General features: G+C 37.2%; 1 protein-coding gene across 6 annotated transcripts in view; it reads right to left on the bottom strand.

Annotated features, from left to right (window-relative positions):
• Positions 1-15,034, bottom strand: part of enox1 (ecto-NOX disulfide-thiol exchanger 1) — a 122,430-nt gene that overhangs the window by 82,966 nt on the left and 24,430 nt on the right. The window contains exon 1 of one of the 6 annotated variants that reach the window (XM_081369574.1): positions 4,313-4,449. The exons of the other annotated variants lie outside the window; for them this stretch is intronic. The gene's annotated coding sequence lies outside the window, so the exon portion shown is untranslated. Of the gene's footprint in view, positions 1-4,312; positions 4,450-15,034 lie in introns of those variants that run through there. 6 annotated transcript variants of the gene reach the window in all.

Raw genomic sequence — 15,034 nt, 5'->3', positions numbered from 1 at the left:
GGTCTTATTCACCCCATGGGTTGAAAAGGCAGATGCATGCTAGATCATAATAGCTCAGGTGCAATCCAGCTTTTTTTGTCAAGAATTCACTTGACATTATTCATTATTTATCCAGCGTAAAAACTTGAACAACATGTTCGCTTACGCAAGTGATAATTGCTTCAACGCATGCGACAAACGCTGATTTCACAACATAATCAGTTACATGCCACAAGGCTGATGATGAATCCAATTTTATTTTCTCCCATTTTCTCTGTTTACCTTCATTTGACCAGAGCAAACCCCTCTAAGTCATGTTGTCAGGGATGCCTGGATGAACAAATAAGCAAATTATCAACTAAAAACAAGCAAATCATAGCATGAGACAATAAATTCATCAATTTACTAATGTGCTCTCTTGCATGGAGTGCGCTGGATCCTTAGGGCTGTTAACAAACAGGATCAAAATAGCAACATAAGCTCTGAGCCTTATGTATTTTAGCCCATGGTGTGATTTTTGAGCCTTGAGTTATGCTCTGCCGCTGCAGCTGTGAAGATAACAACATGCAATTGAAATTCTTAAATTCTGAGTTTTGAATATAAATCTCTGATGCTTTTTAAGCTCTAAAGATGACTGATGAGAGAGACAAAAAGAGAACATAATAAAAGGAACAAATGCATAGCTGAAGGGTACAGAATAATGTGCTGAATTTTAAAAAGCCTGTTTTCCGAGGGGGGAAATGTGGCTTAAATGTAGGTGGCAGCCCAGCATATTTAGCACAGTGAAAAAAGAAACACTTGAATATGACATGCCCTTCTCTTCTTTGCTGCTGTTAGAAGGTATTACCGTTGCCCTGGCCACAAGATCTGACAGCGGTTCAAAATGTATGGTGCAAAAAATTGAGCTTCAAAATGCCTCCTGCTTAAATCTCATTCGATTAAGTATGTAATACCACCAGCGGGAGGTCACAGGCAAGCTTTGAGTATCTCCATAATCCACCTGCACTAAACAACCTGTGATGTACATGGCTGTGTTTCTCTCTGGGGTTGTCTTGTGCCTCTGTCAGAAGCCCTCAAACATCTAAGCACATGAGATTATCCTGCCTTGAACTAATTCTCCTTTCTGACTGACCTTATCTGACATGGTTATTTTAATGAGTGGGAGAAGAAATGTTTAACTCAAGCTATGCGCTGAATTATCATTTCAACCCACATTGTTCCATTTTAACTAACATTTTTTAAATGAAAATGACAAAGTGGTCATTTAGCTGGTATTAAGGCATAAAGAAGACATTTAACGGGCATTATATGCTCTAGACTGCTGCCCCCGCGACCCGGCCCCAGATAAGCGGTAGAAGATGGATGGATGGATGGATATGCTCTACAAATGGGGTAAATAATAAAGAGTTTGTGGTATTTTTGCCCTACGTGGATCAATGCCATGGTGCTCTTTTTAGTCCAGATCTTTTCAATGTATTCAAAAATACATTAATGCTACTCTACACTCCTGGGCCAAAAAGAAGAGAAAAAAATAAGCCAAAGCCCAAAATGGCTAAACACTAAGTTTTTAATTCTCTGAACCACAAATTATTGGTCAGAAAATTAGTTAAATGCAAGCAAATGCAGTACTTAAAAATCCATTGCTGTCTCAGAAAAACATCAAAGACAGAAGTTTTTGGCAGAATATGGGAAGTTGTGTGTGGAGTGATGAATCACAATGAAACATGAGAGATGCTCCAGAGCGGTGTCTCCAAAAATCTGCTGAGAAATATAATAATAAATGCATCTCTACCACAGTGAAGTGTGGAGGAAGAGCTGTCATTGTGTGCGGAGGCTTTTTAGCTGCTGGTACCGTATTATCGGTGAGCTACCTCACTGTGGAAGTCATTTAATGCTTCGGAGTTCAGGAGAATATTGGAGAATGGCTTGCTTTCAACAAATGAATATTTGTTTTCTAAAGAGGAATGATCAGATGTTATGTTCCTGCCCAAATTGCAAAGACAACCATGAAGTAGCTTGAAAACAAGTTTATCAGGCTCATGTTTTGGCCTGTCAGAGTCCAGTTTTAAAGCCTATAGTGAATATTTGGTCTCACATAACTCAAACGAACTGGGAGACATTTTTCAACTTCTCATGAACTCTTTGAAGCCGTTAATATTGAGTGGAACAACACTGACTCTTCCTCCTGTAAAAAGCTGTCTGCAAGTTAGGAAGGGTATTCTGTGCCAAGTTACTTTATCTACAGTATTTGTGCAATTCTTGCTAATTTTCTGACCAGTGATTTGTGATTAAAATGATAAAGACTAAATATTTTTGGCTTGTCCCTTTTTTTGTAAATGTAACTTTTGTTCAAACTGACTTAATTAAATAATGACTGTAAAAATGCTCAATAAGTCATGGCAACGTGTTGTATCGTAACCATTTTCAATTAAAGTTATAAGCTGAGTTAAGTTAAAGTTAAGATTCAGAATTTAAGGCAGCAATTGAATTTAAATTTTTAAGTTGAAGTAGGTGAAAATTTACAGTGTTCATCATAAATACCTCTGTGTTTTGGCATATGAATCACTACGGTCTTTAAGTCTTTAATAATGCTTTTATAGCAGATTTCACAGGAAACTGCATACTTCCGTGCATATTTACACCATAAGTTTAAAATGAAGTTAATAGATTTCTGTCAGAGATTGGTATGGTAACTGCATGGTAATGGATATGGCAATGTTAATGTATTTGGTCTTGGCGGAATAGATCTGCTACGCTGCTGAAGAGCAAGTACCGAGACTTGCTAGTGCCAATACATTGACTGTTAACAGAAAGCAATGCCAAGTATTTGAATGTTTGAGCAGCAAGCTCATTGGTCGCTGATGCAACGGCAACCAATCACCTCTACTATGTAGATAATGACATGATTGCTACCAATAAGTATCAGCCAGCACCATCTAGAGTTTCATGCCAGAACTAGGTAATAATAAATACTGTAATAAATGTATTGCGTTAATGTTAAGCTAACGTTATGAACTAACGATAACTAATGGGAGATTATTGTAAATGTAACCGTCGTAGGTCAGTATCTGTGCGTGTAAATCTCACTCCCCTGATCCCAAGAAGCGCTCTAGCGATTGATGTTAAAAACTGAGGTTTTTAGTCTCCACCCGCCGGAGACCCCGGTTCAGCTCCTGCTCGGGACATGGCGAGTAGGATCAGGTAGATGAAGTGTTGCCTAAAAGTTAATTTAAAGCATTTAAAACCAACATGATTACAAATCGTACATTTCTAAAAACGTGACGTGTATCAAACACGATTTTTTAAATATCGTTTGCTTTGCTCTTAGATATCATTGACCCACACAACTGCTAACAAACTTTAATTAGATTCAGGGCCCAATTTAAATTCACAGAGCCTGGGACACAACATTTTTTTTCAATGAGTAGGCTTTACCACAGAGGACCTCGGTGGCCTCTCGTCTTAAGGCCCAAGACAACTCACCATCACTCCATGAGGACTCTGACTACATAATATAAACACAATTTTGTTCTGGTAAATAATTTTGGTACAATAATAGATGATTCTTTTAACAAAGAAATTACTGTATTGAACATACAGAATCTTGGACAAAAAAACATATTTGTCAGTGGTTGAGTGTGGTTTTTATCCATGAAATAAAGCCAAACCAAGATGATCTATATATCCACATCAGCAGAAGGTCATGTGAGGCCCCGAAGGAGCCTTTATGTTCACAGTTTCCCATTAGTTCTTTATCATTTGTCACATATGTTTTCTTCTGTCAAGTAAGGAAAGAAGAAGAGTGAAGGAGACGCCGTTATTTTGTCTATTGAAGGGATTTATATTGTTTTGTCTCATAAAGAAGGGAGGGAAACGGCATGCTGCTGCTGCTGGAGTCTGTCATAATCACACGTGTGTCAATGTTTGTGAGATGGATGTTGTGTCATTTAAACACAGAGAGTTTTAATTAAAAGGGAAAGATGATTCATTGCCACCACAAATCTTGTCTCATAGCTGGAGTTCAGCTCAGGCATGAGCTTCGGTTTGAGAGCAAAATAAATTAAAGATGAAGCGTGTAATTTTTGCTACCAGACAGAATTGCAACCCTTTTTTTTTTTTTTTTTTTTTTTTACTGGCCTGACTGGCTTTAACAGTAGCATGAGTTTGGCTGAACTAAACAAAGACAGATGATTCGGCCACTACTGGAGCAGAAATGACTCACTTCGCTAGTAAGTGTGACATTATAAATCACATGATGCTAAGATATAAATGCATTAGATTTAATGTGCACTTGAAGTTGGTTTTTGTCATGGGTATAAATTGTCAACATTACCGAAAAGGGAAGAAGACTTTGACATTCAACACTCTCACAGTCTGATGACATCATGCAGGTCTCTGGAGTTCAGATATACACACATTTAGCTGAAGTCAGATGTTTCATTCACTGAAGGCCCATATGCAAAACTAATCAGAATTTGACTTGTAAGCGACCTCTGACTTCACCCATGATTCAGCTCATAGTTCATCTATTTTGACAGGGGTAAAATCTGTGTGTTTGTCTGCCTTTGAGATCAAAATCTGACTGTGGATAACGAAGTAGAAATTGTGTGGTAAACAGAATGTATTGGCTTGAATGTCCATCTTTTTGGCTAGATGTCTTGTTAATAAAATTACTGATAAACATGTCAATTACAACAAAGACGAGAATGTAGCAAACCTAAATAGGAAATTGTAAAGTGAAAATAATACTGTGACAATAGATATGAACAATGCACCAATATTTTTAGTGTTTCTGAAAGAAGTCTCTTATGCTCACCAAGGCTGAATTCATTTGATCAAATATACAGCTGTGAAATATTACTGTTTTCCATTTGAATATATTTTAAAATGTAATTTTATCCTTTGATGGCAAAGCTGAATTTTCAGCATCGTTTCTTCAGTCTTCAGTGACACATGACCCTTCAGAAATCATTCTAATATGCTGATTTGCTGCTCAAGAAACATGTATTGTCATTATCAATGATGAAAAAAAGTTGCGTTGCTAAATATAATATAATATATACCTTATACCTAATAATTATGAAAAAGACTGCATCCCGGTCCACAGGCATATTCTAAAGACATCAGTTAACATGACCATTGGGTAAACTGCTTAAAATGAGAACCTTTTAAATGAAGACAGGAGCGTCATATTTTCCCTTGATTCAAAGCTAACATTGATGCCATTGAAGGAAGTTGAGTCAAAAGTGCTGTCAGCTGACAGCTGGACTAGATGTGAGATCATGAGACACCTCAACACAGAAAACCACAATAGATCCCTGAGGGCTGAGAGTTTGACATCCTTCAGGACTCGTGAACTCTTGCAATTACTCCCACTTACTGAAATAAACGATTATGGGAGTCTCCAGACATACGGAGATCCAATAATATGCTCGTTCCATGGAATGCTGGAAGCTCATTTATTCCATGTTAAAATACTTTCTCCTATCCTGGTTTAATGTGACAACCATAAGTGAGCCATTCATAATGCTAACACTTTTACAATAAGGTTCATTAGTAAACATTAATGTATTAACTAACATGAACTAACAATGAGCAATACATGTGTAACAGTATTTATTAATCTTTGTTAATGTTAGTTAATAAAAATACAGCTGTTCACTGTTTGCTAAAGTTAGTTCACAGTGCATTAACTAATGTTAACAAATACTCATTCTTGATTCATGTTAACTAAGGTAGCTAACTAATGTTAACTAATGAACCTTATTGTTAAGTGTTACCGTAACATTTCCCCGATGGTGCAAGTTAGGGCAGGACTATCTGATTTTTCAGGAAACCAGTTTGAAAACTGTAATGTTTGGGGATGCAAGCACAGAAATTACACACTGCAGCTTTAAGAAAGATAAACTGTTTCTTTGGAAACATGCAACTTTTTGAGCTTATGTGACAAACTGCAATCCACAACAAAAACCCTCTCTTTGTGTCAACCACACACACACACATTTACACAAACACAGAAAGACAGGGAACAGAGCGTTCATCCAAACATCCTATCTCACTTACACAGACACATAGAACAGCCTTGGGCTTTGTGTTGTTTTACGAAATCCTCTCAAAACATCTCTCACTTTTTTCCCTGCTTCACCCTCTCTCATCCTGGTTTGGATGTGGTCACTGTAGTGTGCGGTCCTACAGGGCTTTATAGCGCTCATAGGTCTTGTCGGGACAGTTGAATCATGGAAATCATATTCATGCCCAAGCCACACAGTTCGTCGCTCCAGATCCTCAACATCTACTGTGATACGATCCAAGCAGTGCCAACCTCGACAACAGCAGCCCTTTGCTCGGGCAAAAGGAATCCTCACCGCTGTGTTCGCGGTCCTTCCTCATCGTCTGCCGCCACATGCTTTCACCGGTCTCGGTTTTTCTACTTTTGGTGTCCTTATCTCTTGCTCTCCTCCTATATATCAACAAGATGAAGTGGCCTTATAGTGACCATCTCAGCCTTTAATAGCCTCCGTAAATCACCACAGGTTTAGTGCAGCACAATAGCAGCAGTGACCCATTCATCACCTCCACTAGAGTCCTTTGGCATATCAACATGTTAATTCCAACACTATTACTACGCCAAAAGTATTTCTTAATTAAAATGAACATTCAGAGCCTAAACAAAGGTCAATCTACTGTAAATATCTAGACAATCTGGATTTGTGTGATTTTTGCTTCTTGCAATAAACTTTAAATAAACATCAAAATAGACGAATTTTTAAATACATAAAAAAAAAAAAAAAATGTTATAGAATCTGTAGCAGGGTTGCAAATTCAGCTAAGTTATAGCTAAATTATGTAAACCATTTTTCTGTCTTACAATAACTTAGGTAAAAGAACTGAATAGTTGATGAAGTTGACAAGTATTGTTATTGTTAAATAAAATGATTGAAAATCATTTTCGAAATAAAGCTGAACTAAAATATAAATATTAGATGAAAGACAAACAAAAAATAAAATAAAATTTAAAGATAAATAGAAATAGTAGTAATAGTAATAGTAAACACTAAATAGTAATAGTAAATACTATAATAGTAAAATAACACTGATCTTGACAAAAGCAGTCAATGCAATTTATGAAAAAAGACTAAATGAAATGGGATCATTTTATTATCTTTCTATCACCCCATACTAAGAATGGGGAAAATCTTGTGGGACACAACTAATCGTTATGTGTTTTGGTCATTAAATTACTTTCTAATTAAAAAAATAATTTACTACAATAAATTGAATATAAATTCAACAGATAATGTCATGTTTTTGAATGATTTTAATGGTTGAATAAGAAGGTTTAAACCTCTGACATGATAGTTATTTCATGTGTCTAGCCCCTTTTAATCCTAATTGTATGTTTGATAATAATTTAATGCCATTAAAAAGTAAAGTCTACCCTGTTCATGGAAAATTGCATGCCTGTGTGTTTTCCCTACAGGAATGTATTTAAGTGTGTTGAGGGGGTGAAAATGCAGAGTGAAGTGACAATCAGCTAATCCAGTGCTAATCCACTTTTATTGCTTCTGCTCTCCGGTGGCCATTAGAGGCTGGGGGGGTCACACACCTGATGCGCTTTCTCTCTCTCTCTCTCTCTCTCTCTCTCTCTCTCTCTCTCTCTCTCTCTCTCTCTCTCTCTCTCTCTCTCTCTCTCTCTCTCTCTCTCTCTCTCTCTCTCTCTCTCTCTCTCTCTCTCTCTCTCTCTCTCTCTCTCTCTCTCTCTCTCTCTCTCTCTCTCTCTCTCTCTCTCTCTCTCTCTCTCTCTCTCTCTCTCTCTCTCTCTCTCTCTCTCTCTCTCTCTCTCTCTCTCTCTCTCTCTCATCTATCTGCTTTATCAGTATCTCCATGATCCGCTACCTCAGCTAGACCTTCATATCAGCCTCAGGCGGCAGACTCCCTAAAGCATACTGCACGAAAACTCGAAAGCACTATATGAAATTTAGCAACTCTAATCTGATTGGCTGGCTTCTATATGCAGTTTCCTGAAGTTAAGGTGCACGTGTCTGCCTGAAAGTACCAATTGATACAGTGACTGCGTTCACATGCACCCTCATAATGCATGTTTATTGGGATTTAAATAGGCATACACCACATATTTTACTGTGTCTTATACGATTATAAGCTTAATCGCATCAATTTGATCGAAGTATTGTGTTTAAATTAGGGCTGTCAAAAGATTAATCGTGATTAATCGCATCCAAAATAAAAGTTTGTGTTTACATAATATATGTGTGTGTACTGTGTATAATTATTTTGTATATATAAATACACACACATGCATGTATATATTTAAGAAATATTTGCATACATATACTGTATATATTTATATATAATTTATATTATATATAAATATAATTTTTTTATATATAAATTACACATTTTTCTTAAATATATACAAGCATGTGTGTGTATTTATATATACAAATTTAATTAAACACAGTATAATTACATTACAATTATAAACAGTACAATACATATTATTTAAACACAAACTTTTTGGATGCGATTAATCGCGATTAATCTTTTGACAGCCCTAATTTAAACACAATACTTCGATCAAATTGATGCGATTAAGCTTATAATCGTATAAGACACAGTAAAATATGTGGTGTATGCCTATTTAAATCCCAATAAACATGCATGTAAACAATTTACATATGAACGTGACCGGAGACGACGCAAAAACACACGAAGAACAGCAGCTTTCGTTTCTGCTCCTCTGTGGGTGCGTGTTAGAAATCAGGGATGGTGAGAGAACATTGTGCTTGGTATGTTTTTCATCTTCAAACCAAACTTGGGTTTTTAGCTGACAAAGTTTAAATCACGCCTGGCCAGTGCGCTTCCCATAATGTTTATGCATTACGTCAGTAAGCGGAAAGTAGGTGGACTTTTGTTGCTGTTCGAACACATTCGACCACATGAGTGTTTACACTACAAAAGCAATCCGGACTAATGCATTTTCGAATACCTCCGGAAGTGGTCAAAGTGGACAAGCTCAAAATGTTTTAAAGCTCGTTTACACCTGTATTTAGCGTCATCTCCTTGTGATCCGATCAACCAAAACTCATCTTAATACCAGGTGTAAACAGGGCCTGTGATGTACATGAATGATATTGTGAATATAATGCAGTATATTGACGTCAAAAACACTGAAATGAAGACATTAGCGTATTACCAAAAAAATGTAGTTAGAAATGTGTTTTATATTTCATATAAGTAGATTAAAAGAGTTGCCAGTAACACACCTACTATATGTGAGTTCATCATTAATGCTGGGCATTAGGGTATGTGAATAATGGCAGTACAAATAACCACAGTTCTTAGAGAATAATCAAAGTTGCATGTAATCGGGAGAGAGGAGGTTTGCTTGTGTCATTGTTACTGTGACTAAGTCCTTACTCTGATTATTGGAAGTAATCACAATATTGGTGCACATGTACACGCAGTCAATTACAGCTCCAGAAAAGAAACATCAAGTTAACTCCAGCCATGCTGATAAGCATAAGGGAATAGAATAGCTTTCAAATAGAAATTATCAATATTTCTCCCGCTTCCGTGAATGATATTGATCTTTGTAGAGGAAGCCAGTTTGGCCTGTGTTCTCACAGATGTGTTCTGCTATCTGGGTCAGCTGTAAGCAGTGCACACCCATCCTGACAAAAAACAGGCCTGCAAAACCCTCAGAAGGTTTTGGGTGCAGTCAAGTCATGGGTGGGATCCAGACATTTTGCATGACATCAGATTTACATCCTCCATGGCCCACAGAGAGCAAAGGTAGCCAGACTTTTCATTTCAGACACTAACAGACCGACCTGTAAGCTTACAATGGTGTGTCAATAGGCCAAGCCTTCAAAAAGTTTCATTAGATGATGATATTGCAACGCTGTTTGCTAACCGCTACAACAAGTAAAAGAGCAGAGGAAGAAGAGAGTTTAGACAGCACACAAGAGCTTGCTAGCTGAGTTTCCATTCATTTTTGTGAAGCGCTCCACAAACTTCACGGAAAGGAAACCGACCGAGGCGGCAGAAGGCGGCATCCCCGTGTACGTGTACACAAGTAAAAATAGTTTTGAATGATGTCTTACGCTTATCAGTATGACCATAAATGAAATAAATTTGAAGTTGTTTCCACTGTTACGAGACAATATCATTTGGCATTGTGCCGATTTGTATCGTGGAAGTCTCACTACTACAGCCCAGTGATGAAATATGCGTGTCGTGGAAATGGGAAGCCTCAGTGCCTCTGTGTACCGTTACACCCCAAGTAATAATTAACAGATTTAAGTGTTACGTCATTTAAATTGATTTGACTTGTAATTGTTATTTCATGTTTATTCATACAGGCCACATTATACTGAGAATGTGTTCCATTTGAAGAGTCTGCTATTGGCTTTAACTGACACAACAAATGAGAAATAGTGCTTGAGCTGTCTAAATTAGAGGCTTAGAGTATACCAATAATGAAAATATGAAATTAGAAGTTTATTGCAAAAATAAATGGATTATTACCACTGGCTAAACAAGCATCCTGAATGTGTTCCCAAAAAAAATGTGCCTTTTCTATTCTGCGAGCAGTTACTTTTCTGCATGATTTATTTTTGCTTATTTTTGTGTGCATATGACCAGAATGTAATCTGTCATATTCAATTTATGCAAGTTATATTCAATTTCTCATCTGTCTATTTCTGTCTCCTGTTCCTGTTAGTGTTTTTGCTGTTATTGCACCAGATGTATCAGGTCGATGTTTTGTTATATTTTGTTGTGGTTTAACATTTTGGGGTAATGAAAGCGGTTCTTACTGTCTTAATACTTAAGATGTAACATAAATGTTTCACAGATAAGGCTTTAGCCTAGTTCCAGACTAAAATGCATGCTTGAGCTGTTTTAACTGAAAGCAACTTGCTCTGACATATTTTAAAATATGTCAGTGCCATCGTTTTGTCTCAAGATGCACACCAGTGATTTTTGTTTTACTAATGCACATTTATAAAAGCTACTCAAATGTTCTAATTGAACTAAGGCTTAATCCTGGCTTAATCTAAGACTGTAAAACTTGTTTAATGAATTGTAATTGAGATCTGTAGTTGAACATTTGCTTATGTTTCAAATGTCAAAACAATGTCAACAGTTTAACATAAAGTTATTATTACTTAATTCTTATTCAGAATATCCCTTGTGAAAAGGAAGTACACTTTAGCCTACTTAAAAAAAAAAAAGAGTACGTATCACATAAATAATATACTTAAGTGCAACGTTACATTAAATGCAATGTTAATTATGGTTCAAATTTAATTTAAATGACATTAGCTGAACATGTAATTTCATAAATGTCTTTGAAATATGTTTAAAGTGTACTGACAAGCATGTATGGTAAACTAAATTATACTTTAATGTCATTTCTATTGAAACTTGTATGTCATGTATATTTAAATATATTTAGAATTACACATTTGTAGTGATGAAGTAGCAATTTAGTTCATTTCAAATATATTAACTTTAAATGTAATATCGAATAACACTGGATAAAATTATAACAAAACAGAACAGAACAGAAATGCACTTTGAATACAATATTACCTAAGTGCATATTTGAATATAAGCCGAAGTTAAGTTCAGTTTATGTCCCACCTGGTTCCTGCACCCCTGCTAAGGAGTGGAAAATAGCACGTCTTGGCTGAATTTGCAAGTGCAGCACAGGGAAGAACTGAAACGAATGTGATGAGTGGCAAAATGTAGGACAAACAAGTTCTGCATGTCATGGAAAGAAATCAGAAAATACTGCTGTTAAAGCAGAAACAAGTGTTGGGGATGTGTTTGCCAAAATGCACATATGGTAGAGTGGTCATGTTCAGATAACCCACTGCTAGATGAGTAAAAACTGCGTAGCGTGGCTGTACAGATGGTGGAGAGCAGTGGGTGCTCTGTGACTCTGAAGGGAACGGCTCATTAGCTGGAGGAATTTTGGGTGAGAGGTGCATTCTTTAGTCGTGACTGCATGGAAATTCATAAACACTAATGAATGAGAGTTAAAAGTCATTTAAATAAACAACGCTTACTAGCAAAAATCAATCAAATAACACTTTAAGCATAAAGGGGTTGTTAAGCCAAAAATGAAATTCTGTCATCATTTTCTGTTTCTTTCTTCTGTTGAACTAAAAAGAAGATATTTTGAAGAATGTTGGTAACCAGAGAGTTGGCAGTAGCCATTGACTTCCATAGTATGTTTTTATGTATATTTCTTCTAGTATATTTCTGGTTACCAACATTCTTCAAAATATCTTATTTTTAGTTCAACAGAAGAAAGAAACTCATTCAGGTTTGAAACAACATAAAGCCACATGCACACCGGGACGATTATCGCGCGAACTTATCACCAGCGTTTTTCGAGGCGTTTTTCGACGCGTCTTTGTTTTCATACCCAAGCGATTTTCACTGGCGATGCGCCGAGTGAACGTGCAAATTCCCTCCCTGACAGTAGATGGCGCTTACTGAAAAACAGAAATACCCTGGTACACAAGGTGGTGCTGCGCAACTTTATGCTTCTGACACACTACGACACACTGCTTGTCACACAGAAGAAGAAGAGAGCCAGTATTTATGTGCTTGCCAAAACCATTCACACACTTATCATTCACTTATCTATAGTTTTGTAGTCACTGTGGCGTTTGTCATAAAGTTCTTTGTGTTCAGACACCAAAGAGACTAGCAGGCATTCATTTTGCCTCGTTGCATCTTCTTCTTCGTCTACTTACTTCCTCTTCGCCATCTTCTTCTATCAATGTGTGCTCGGCAAGACCGTGTTGTGAACCCGAACCCGAACCTGAGGTGTTTAAGACTTACTACGCTTTTCCGCCTGCCGTTTTGCATACACACATTGGCGCCCTTTGCTAAGTCACGAGGCGTTAAGCGTCGCGAAAAGCGCGCGCGATAATCGTCCCGTTGTGCACAAGGCTTAAAGGGTGATTAAAGGAGAACTCCGGTCAATTTTAACATTGAGCTCATTTTTTTGTAAATTTGGAGTGCTGTCAATACAGAGAACAACGACAAAAATCGGTGTTGCCTACACCATGTTATCCTCTTTTTAAAATTTGCACCCTGTTGACTTCAATGGGGCAAGTACTAAACCTGCTTTTAGCCTCTTAACATCCTTGATGTGTCATTACAAGTGCACAGCCAATGTAAGTGATTCCTTCAGAGTGAACACGGTGAATCTGACTGCAGTAGATGTGAAAGATATGTATAAAAATGATGTTATTTCAGCCAGCGCACATACCTGTATTTACATCCTGTTTTCGGTCGAAGTCCATAGTAATCGATTGTCGAGTTCACGCGCGTGATCGTAGGTAACTAAACCTATGCGCGTGAACTCGACAATCGATTACTATGGACTTCGACCGAAAACAGGATGTAAATACAGGTATGTGCGCTGGCTGAAATAACATCATTTTTATTAATATCTTTCACATCTACTGCAGTCAGATTCACCCGTGATCACTCTGAAGGAATCACTCACATTAGCTGGGCACTTGTAATGACACATCAAGGATGTTAAGAGGCTAAAAGCAGGTTTAAAACTTGCCCCATTGAAGTCAACAGGGTGCAAATTTTAAAAAGAGGATAACACGGTGTAGGCAACACCGATTTTTGTCGTTGTTCTCTGTACTGACAGCACTCCAAATTTACAAAAAAAATGAGCTCAATGTTAAAATTGACCGGAGTTCCTTTAAATTATGACATTTTTCATTTTTGGGTGAACTATCCCTTTAAGTGAGGTTTATGACTAAAATAAGGGGAAAAACAGAAAACGGGTCTTATTATTCCACATAATGTTGCTTAAAGTTAAATTTATTTTTTATTGAACAAGAATACTGATTATAAATTGGTAAATCACTTTAGCAGTCTGATTATGAATTACCTGGGCATTTTTCAAATGGCAGTGCAGACACACTGATTCACTGAGTTCAGTATGTGAATTGAATAGACTTGTGAAATAGCAGAAGAGCCTTGTGATGTCAGGCTCAGGGCAGAGGAAGTGTTCACAGATAAACAGCCGTCAGCCTGAGGTGCTGTGTCCTCCATTCATCATGATGTCCATGAACAGAGACACCTCCTCTAATGAGCACCTCTTGTGGCAGGGCTGATTCCTCTCACAGGCTGCTGGATGGAGTGTATCTAAGAGATGTGATGCTTCTGTCATGATCAATCACCCTCAGCTAACAGGAACCTGCAGCTCACTACCTTTTTTTTTCTGGTTAACATCATTTGCCAACAAGGCTCTACCAATCTTTCACCAAATACAAAGATCAGTCACCCAGGTGAACTGCATATTTGTTTTGCTATGTTAAATTACTAGCTTAATAAGCACAGACTACAATAAGCTATTTGGTTCATTCCCTTGAAAAGTGTCAAACCTTTGGTGCTGTCAAAACATTGTTCTGATTGCTTCTCAAAATGCATCTGTGTTCGCAAGTTCCATCAATACACACTAATTAAATGATTACATGTTTCCCGAAAACCGTAGTTCCATAGAAACAAACAGCCTTGCAAACTTGTGAGGTTGGAACTACAGCTCTCGACCAGAGGCATAGTTTCTTGTTACATGAAATGTGGATTGAAATAAATCATGCTCTTTAGCAAAATAAGCAAGATAACATGTAGCACAATCTCAACCCAAGCTCATTGATAAAAGGTGCATCTACCTACATGTTTGCAAAACGTTAAAAATGTATGTATATATGCAATTAACTGCAGTTTCCAGCTGAAAAGAGCACTAAAGGCAGACATTTTGACATTTGCATCACATAATCAGCTCCATGACTTTTCTGATGTAGTAAACTTGCTCTGTAGCTCACCTGGTACAGCAATGCACATGTGACGTGGAGAACTCGGTAATATATTTTTGAACCTGATAGAGCATTAACCCTTTAACACCAGACATTTCATTTCTGAACTGCCACAACCAACTTAATAAAACGTTGCCAAATTCACATTCATCTGTTCTCTTACGAGAGTCCTC

Source organism: Scardinius erythrophthalmus (genome assembly GCF_964197995.2).
Source record: "Scardinius erythrophthalmus genome assembly, chromosome: 6".
NCBI lineage: Eukaryota > Metazoa > Chordata > Actinopteri > Cypriniformes > Leuciscidae > Scardinius > Scardinius erythrophthalmus.
Note: the sequence above shows the minus strand (reverse complement) of the source record. Positions and strands in the feature narration are given on the sequence as shown.